Raw genomic sequence first — 7,874 nt, forward strand, 5'->3', positions numbered from 1 at the left:
TTAAAAAAATCATTAACTCTATAATAAGTTTTATTTAGTAGAAAATTAAACAAATAACTTCTAAAAGTTGTAGTACTGTGTTTCAACTTGCGTAGACTACCTACTGGACATACTCTGAGTCACAGCTTTAAACAATAAGTTGTTAATCTTATCAGAGGTATCACACATCTGCGGGCAAAGTTCACGGGTCAGTACTCGTAATTATTTACCTACCACCTCAAGTGATGTTCAAATTTTTTTTTTTATATATAAAAGAATATTAGTCATGTTAAATGACTAATATTCCCCTTTCCTCTCCAACTAAGCGTCAGGCTTGTGCTAGGAGTAGGTACGACAATAGTGCAACGGGCGGGGTTTGAACCGTCGACCTTTCGGTTTTCAGTCCACTCCTTTACCAGTTGAGCTATTGAGGCTCTGTTTTAAATTTTTTATCGTAAATTAAAATTATCGGGTTTTAAAGAGCTTTTTCTTGTTAGTGAACTTCTCATTAAAGATTGCGCGTTTAGACATATGGATGAGATCTATAGAGCGCGCGCTGACTTTGCTTAGACTTCAAACGAGACAGATGTATATATCTCTCACATAAATCTGTCTCGTTTTAACTCAATCTTAAGTCTGAGCAAAGTAAACTACGCCACCTACGCTACGTAGGAACGCCATATAATAATTGTTAATCTTGAGCTATCAAACATCTGCGGGCAAAGTTCACGGGTCAGTACTCGTAATTATTTACCTACCACCTCAAGTGATGTTCAAATTATCGGGTTTTAAAGAGCTTTATCCTGTTAGTGAACTTCTCATTAAGGATTGCGCGTTTAGACATAGGATGAGATCTATAGAGCGCACGCTGACTTTGCTTAGACTTAAAACGAGACAGATGTATATACAACTCAAACTCCAATTATTTATTTATTCAGAATTGGTAAAATTTTACGCTTCCTGATTGTCATTTTTTTTTAAAAAGAATATTAGCCATGTTAAATGAATAATATTCCCCTTTCCTCTCCAACTAAGCGACAGGCTTGTGCTAGGAGTAGGTACGACAATAGTGCAACGGGCGGGGTTTGAACCGTCGACATTTCGGTTTTCAGTCCACTGTTTTACTCGTTGAGCTATTGAGGCTCTGAACACCTGTGGCCTGTGGCCCTACCGCGGTTGTTTGACAGCTCCAATGTCACGATCGCAATCATCTCTGGTTGGTTAATGCTCGCTCACTATTGGCTACAATGCATTGTTGCAACAAGAATCGCACAAATTCAGCCAATCAGAACAATTGAGATTGTAATAATGATTGATGCAGGTTTTAGACAATCGCCCCGCTGATTTGTAAGATGATATGATATCTCTCACATAAATCTGTCTCCTTTTAACTCAATCTTAAGTCATTTCAGCCATGTCCACGCACTTAGGGCTCTTTTCTGGAGACGCATCGCGTGGTGTGTTGTGTCGCGCGTCGTACCTACTATAAGTACGCCATATAATAAGCAAACGCTTCTGGATAAAAACGATCTCACTGGACCATAATATGTTTGAGTCAGCGCGACGCGACGCGCAATGCACAGCGTGCAACGTCTCCAGGAAAGAGCTCAATACACTGCGTTGCGCCACACGTATATGTGGCTGCGCGACGAAGCGATCGCCGCAGTGCCTTGCTCCATAAAAGTTTGTACTACAAACTCATAGGAGTATAAGTAAACTATATTTGCCGCGCCGCGTCGCTCAAGTACGCTTTATTCCATACAAATATTTGTGGCGTGAATTTATGATTTGGGCCGCAGGAAAACGCTCAGTGGACCGCATGTTTGACATGGCTGCCTTAAATAGGTTCTATTCTATTCTATTGTTCTACTTATTCTCACTGACTTATCAACACCCAGCGTTACCCTTGGGTTACAGCTGGGTTTTCGGGGTCGCCGATTTCTCGTGAACCCAAAGCGTAAAGTGCGCGGCCGAAAAAAATATACATCGGCCTTTAGAATGACATTTCGGCTTTGTAGAGCTTTGTCTCTGTCATTCATACCTATTTATGACTTTTTGTCGGTCTTAACGACAGGGACAACGCTCTACAAATCTGCTATCACCTTCTAAAGGTCGATGTACATTACTTTCGGCGGCGTACTGTACCTACTTAATGATATTCAAAAATATAATAAAATTTTAATGCAAACACATCGGCAAAAAGTACAGAAGTGATAAAGTATACGCCGTAATTTTCTGATTACAATCTACAATCTTATAACAATTCGATAAAAAAAATCCGGTCAAGTGTGAATCGGACTCGCACATGAAGGGTTCCGTACCTACCAAGAAATGACACGTAATTTTTTTTCACAGGGAACCCTTATAGGATCACTTCGTTGTCTGTCTGTCGGTAAAGAAACCTATAGGGTACCTACTTCCCATTGACCTAGAATCATGACATTTGGCAGCTACGGCTTATAGCACACGCAATGGGAATAATCTGAAAACCGCGAATTTAAGAGCCTCAATAGCTCAACCGGTAGAGGAGTGGACTGATAACCGAAAGGTCGCCGGTTTAAATCCCGCCCGTTGCACTATTGTCGTACCTACTCCTAGCACAAGCTTGACGCTTAGTTGGAGAGGAAAGGGGAATATTAGTCATTTAACATGGCTAATATTCTTTTAAAAAAAAATTGTGGTTATAGCACGCAAAAATGTTAAAATGTGTTCATGGACAAACATATAATAATTAGTATTTTTTTAACTTTTAAAGTAAGATTACTATACCGGGTGGGATATCATATGAAAGGGCTTTACCTGGTACATTCTAGAACAGATTTTTATTTATATTTATGTTAAATAGTTTTTGATTTATCGTACCTACTTACAAAATGTTGAAAAAATACAACTGTAGTACGGAACCCTCGGTGCGTTATTCTGACTCGCACTTGGCCGGTTTCTTTCCTTTACTTGTGCTATAAAACATTACTACCTGCATTCCACTATTCTAGGTTCACGGGAAGTATCCCGTTTTGATTCCCTTGACGGGTCTTGACAGACACGACGGACAGGCAGACGACGAAGTGATCCTATAATGGTCCCTTTTCCCCTTTTGAGGTACGGAACCCTAAAACACAAAAGTAACACAGAGGTCTTTCAACTTAGCGGTTTTGCTAATCTGAAATTAAAATTTATGAACGAAAAATTGTAATTTACGAGTTATTGTCTAGAAAGATTATTAGAATTTAGAAATAGGCGGGTTTTGTGTCTGTGAGTAACTAATCTAAATGTATAAAACTAGCTGATGCCCGCAACTTCGTCCGCGTGGATTTAGGTTTTAAAAAATCTCGTGGGAACTCCTTAATTTTCCAGGATCAAAAGTAGCCTATGGGATCCCCGGGATGCAAGCTATCTCTATACCAAATTTCATCAAAATCAGTTAAACGGATGGGCCGTGAAAAGCTAGCAGACAGACACACTTTCGCATTTATAATATTAGTATGGATGAAAAGGTAACTGACTGAATGACTGACTGACTGTCTGATCTATCAACGCACAGCTCAAATACTGGACAGGATCGGGCTGAAATTTAGCATGCAGATAGCTATTATAACGTAGGCATCCGCTAAGAAAGGATTTTTGAAAATTCAACCCCTAAGGGGGTGAAATAGGGATTTGAAATTTGTGTAGTCCACGCGGATGAAGTCGCAAGCATAAGCTAGTAGTAACTATTATGTAAAGAGGTGAAGTTTGTAAGTTTGTTTGTAGGGGGTAATCTCTGGAACTATTAGGTAACTGATTTCGGAAAATCTTTCATCGGTAGAAAGCAATACTATTCCTGAGTGACAGGCTATATTTTATTTTCGCAAAAAATAGAGATCATACCGGCTACTGTTCGAAATCAGTGTTTTTTTTTAATTTACACTCCAATTAAGCATAAAGCTCGTGCTAGAAGTAGGTACGACAATAGTGCAAGGGGTGGGATTTGAACCGGCGACCTTTCGGTTTTCAGTCCACTCCTTTAAACGTTGAGCTATCGAGGCTATGAGATTAAGTAACAATACCTACCTTCTTAGGTAACATTCACACTCTGAAAAGATCTCATACTAACATCCTTAGTTTAAGTAGATGACACAAAAAGACCCAATTTAATCGAGTGTAGCTTATAAAATATCTGCCCGTTGTTCCGAAGCTTAAGTAGATGACACAAAAAGACCCAATTTATACCTACCCGTTGTTACGAAGCTTAAGTAGATGACACAAAAAGACCCAATTTATACCTACCCGTTGTTACGAAGCTTAAGTAGATGACACAAAAAGACCCAATTATACTTTGCTTCGTCTTCGAGATTAAGAATACTTGTAGTAGACGAACCGTCTGGCCATTCAAACACTATAGTTGAGAAATACATCTAAAAATAAATAAAACAAAATAAAAATCCATTGATACATTTTTCGTACCATAGACTGTACTTCTCACAAGGCAACACTGGTCGCCATTTTCATTCGCGTTCTAGTGCTAGGCCGTTCAACACGATATTCTTAAAACTCGTAGTAAAATTGAGTGATAATAGTGCCTAAACGTTTTTTCCTTTTAAAATAAAGTCAGTGGTGAGTATCTACTGCGAAATATAAAGAAATTGGAAAGTAGGATACAAGTACGTGCTTGAAAATTACTATCGGATTCATCTTCAGACAATTCTTACAGAATTGTCATTTGCAAGAAGGTAGGTTACAAATTACTTCAGTAAATTAGTAATATTAGTGTTGAGTACACTTCAATAGAGAGTGTTACCTTCACGACAATATACATTGTGTATAGTTATTAAGACTATTTCCTTTGTACATTTATTATTATTTCAAAAATACTTACCTATTTCATAAGAAAATAAGTGAAAATCCAGTAACATAAGTGTTGAGTACACTTCATTAGAGAGTGGTACCTTCACGACAATATACATTGAGTATAGTTATTAAGACTATTTCCTTTGTACATTTATTATTATTTCAAAAATACTTACCTATTTCATAAGAAAATAAGTGAACATCCAGTAACATAAGTGTTGAGTACACTTCATTAGAGAGTGTTACCTACACGTCAATATACATTGAGGATAGTTGTAAAGACTATTTCTTTTGTATTCATTACTTAAAAACGATGAGTTTATCTTTGAAAGATAATACCTTCATATTAATTATGTTGAGCACAGGTTGTGAGCCTGAGTCTAAAATAACTATTTGTAGACGATACGATGAATATCATTCAATCGTCACCAGTCGGACTAGAGCAACTGATTAGGTACGGCTTCTTTTTCGATATACCCTCAACTTCTGAATGAATCTAATTATTTTGGATAATTATACTGGACCTATTAGGTGAAACTCTTTCTAAAATAAAGGATGAGTTGTCCTTTGGGAACACATTGCCAGGGCCACCACGAGTCTATCAAGTTCCTATCAGAAAACTGCCTTAAGATTGGATCTCCACATTTAAACGCGGAAATAAAGGCTGCAGCACTGTCTGACGTAATTCGTACCTCATAAAACTTTTATTTGATGCAGCCGAGCTCTTGTGTGACTCCCAGTTTGTTGAGTCTATGTTTTGCCGAAGTTTTGTAACATGTACTATTAAAAATCATTTAAATACTTGGCTGGAATTGACAGTTTTCTTTTTGGCGAAAAATTGGGCGATGCAGCGGAGACTGTGTCGTTTGAAGCTAAAACGATGGTTTTCTCACAACATAACGAATCTTGATCTTTCGAGTCAACCGTGAAAGCTCCGCTTCCACTGGTGAGGCAAACGGGAGCAAAGAGGAAATCAGCGCTTGCCGCGCAACAGCCTCGCAAGTACCTATACTAAGCTCCTCTGCCGCCGCCCGCCACCGCCGCACGCGCAGCCGCAGAGTGCGCGCTCAGACAAGCCGATAGGCGAAGTAAGATACACCGTAGGTAGACTATCTGCATTCTATGACAGATAGCGCCTCATTGTAAATGATGCCCTAATTTTATCATGGATTAGAAATGGTTATAAAATACCTTTTTTTTTCACAACCGCGAAACAGGAATTTACACCGTCCCCCAGAAATTTTTCACAATATGTGAATGCAGTATGCATTATTAATTATTATACAATACATTTAAGGTGTTTTTTCTAAATACCAACGAATCACTTTAAAACGGAGAAGTCTTCTGTTGATACGAGCAACTTTAACATTAATTTCGAGGAATTCATTCTTATGTATCCTTAATTGATATAAAATACGCTTATTTTCTATTATGAGTAATTCAAAAATTATCTCGTATCAAAAATACGAATTTATCGTTCTTCCATTCGGATTGAACGCAGCTCCTTCAATTTTACAAAATGAATGAAACCAGTAATATACTTACTTCGGTTTTTAGGATATATTTCATCCAATTATTTGGATGATATAATATTTGTATAATTGCTGACTGATTATACGCTTGCCAGCAGAATGTAACTCACACAATAGATATCTTAGAAACATTATGTTTGATATTAACTATGAGAAAAGTTCGTTGACAACTTACACTGGGTGTAAATATTTATTATACTTAGTTCTCACTAATGAAAAGAGGATCTTAATAAGACAAGATAATATTAAAAATAAAAATTAAAGCGACGTACTATACGACAGTTGGCTCAATAAGCAAGCCTCGTTACCTTATCTTAGCCCGCTGTTTAATATGGTTGGTTGTACTTGTACACCAAGAATATCGAACTATGTAAATATCTCTAGAAAAAACTGAGGACTATAAGGGTCATATATATAAATAATATGACTATTCCTGAACATTTAACAAAAGATTCCGAATGATGGCTGACACATATTGAAAGTTCAGTTAATCTTATAACATGGAATATGTTACTCTCTAGTCGCATAATGATTTCTACTGCTTAGAAATCTTTTCTGATGTCAGTCATGTCAGTAAAACTGATTGTGGGCAGCTTATGGTAAGGATAAAGTTAATGCTAAATGGCAGAAAATATGCTCAACAACAACTTAGAGTTTTTGGCAACATATTTCGATTGAAAGATCTTCATAAAGAGTATAAAATATAATTGTCAGATACCTACTTCTTCGCATCGACAATACAAGTGCAATTTAATATGTAATAAAAATGGATCGCGTGTGATTTTCTCATCTCACTAATATTACCAAGAAATAGGACATGGTGCGAAGAAAAAATCATTTTATCAGTCGACGCGTTTACACTTGTTCACAAGATGATGAAAATAGCTGACGCAAAATCGCGTCGATCACACCGCACCTCGATACCAAGTTAGAACTGACAGGACATGCCTTCAGTAGAACAGTAAAACACTTGGATAGATTTATTTGCTATAGCTTGATAAAAAATGCGATGCATATATATTTCTTTACACAGAGACCCAAGGAGCCTTAGCAGTAATCTTTTTTTACGTTGAATTTATAAAACCAATATTCGTAATTTTAAAAATAACGAATTAATAAAATTTAATTTTAGATAAGCCTGAGGGCATAGTAATTGCTCCACTCTGGACGACTCAACCGAAAGTTTGTAGATATTAATACTTACATAAGTTAATACTAAACCAATACACATATTGTATTGTTATCTGCTCCTAACAGCCGTAAGTAGTAAGTAGCCGCGAAACTATTCGCACAGCATCTTCACGAAGGAGCACCCCATGAAGTGCATTAAACAATATCATATTGCTTGCTTCATCAATAGTTAAACTGATAAGATTCAATTCTATTAAACAATAAAGCGTTGCTTTAAAAAATAAAAAATAATAATACTTATTTTTTTGTAAAAGTATAGTATTGATCATTATCAAGCATCAGTTCCCCATCTCATTTATTTTCTTCACTAAAAAGTTTCATACCGGAGTTGTGTAAAGTAGGTAC

The sequence above is a fragment of the Maniola hyperantus genome, chromosome 27 (assembly GCF_902806685.2).
Source record: "Maniola hyperantus chromosome 27, iAphHyp1.2, whole genome shotgun sequence".
NCBI lineage: Eukaryota > Metazoa > Arthropoda > Insecta > Lepidoptera > Nymphalidae > Maniola > Maniola hyperantus.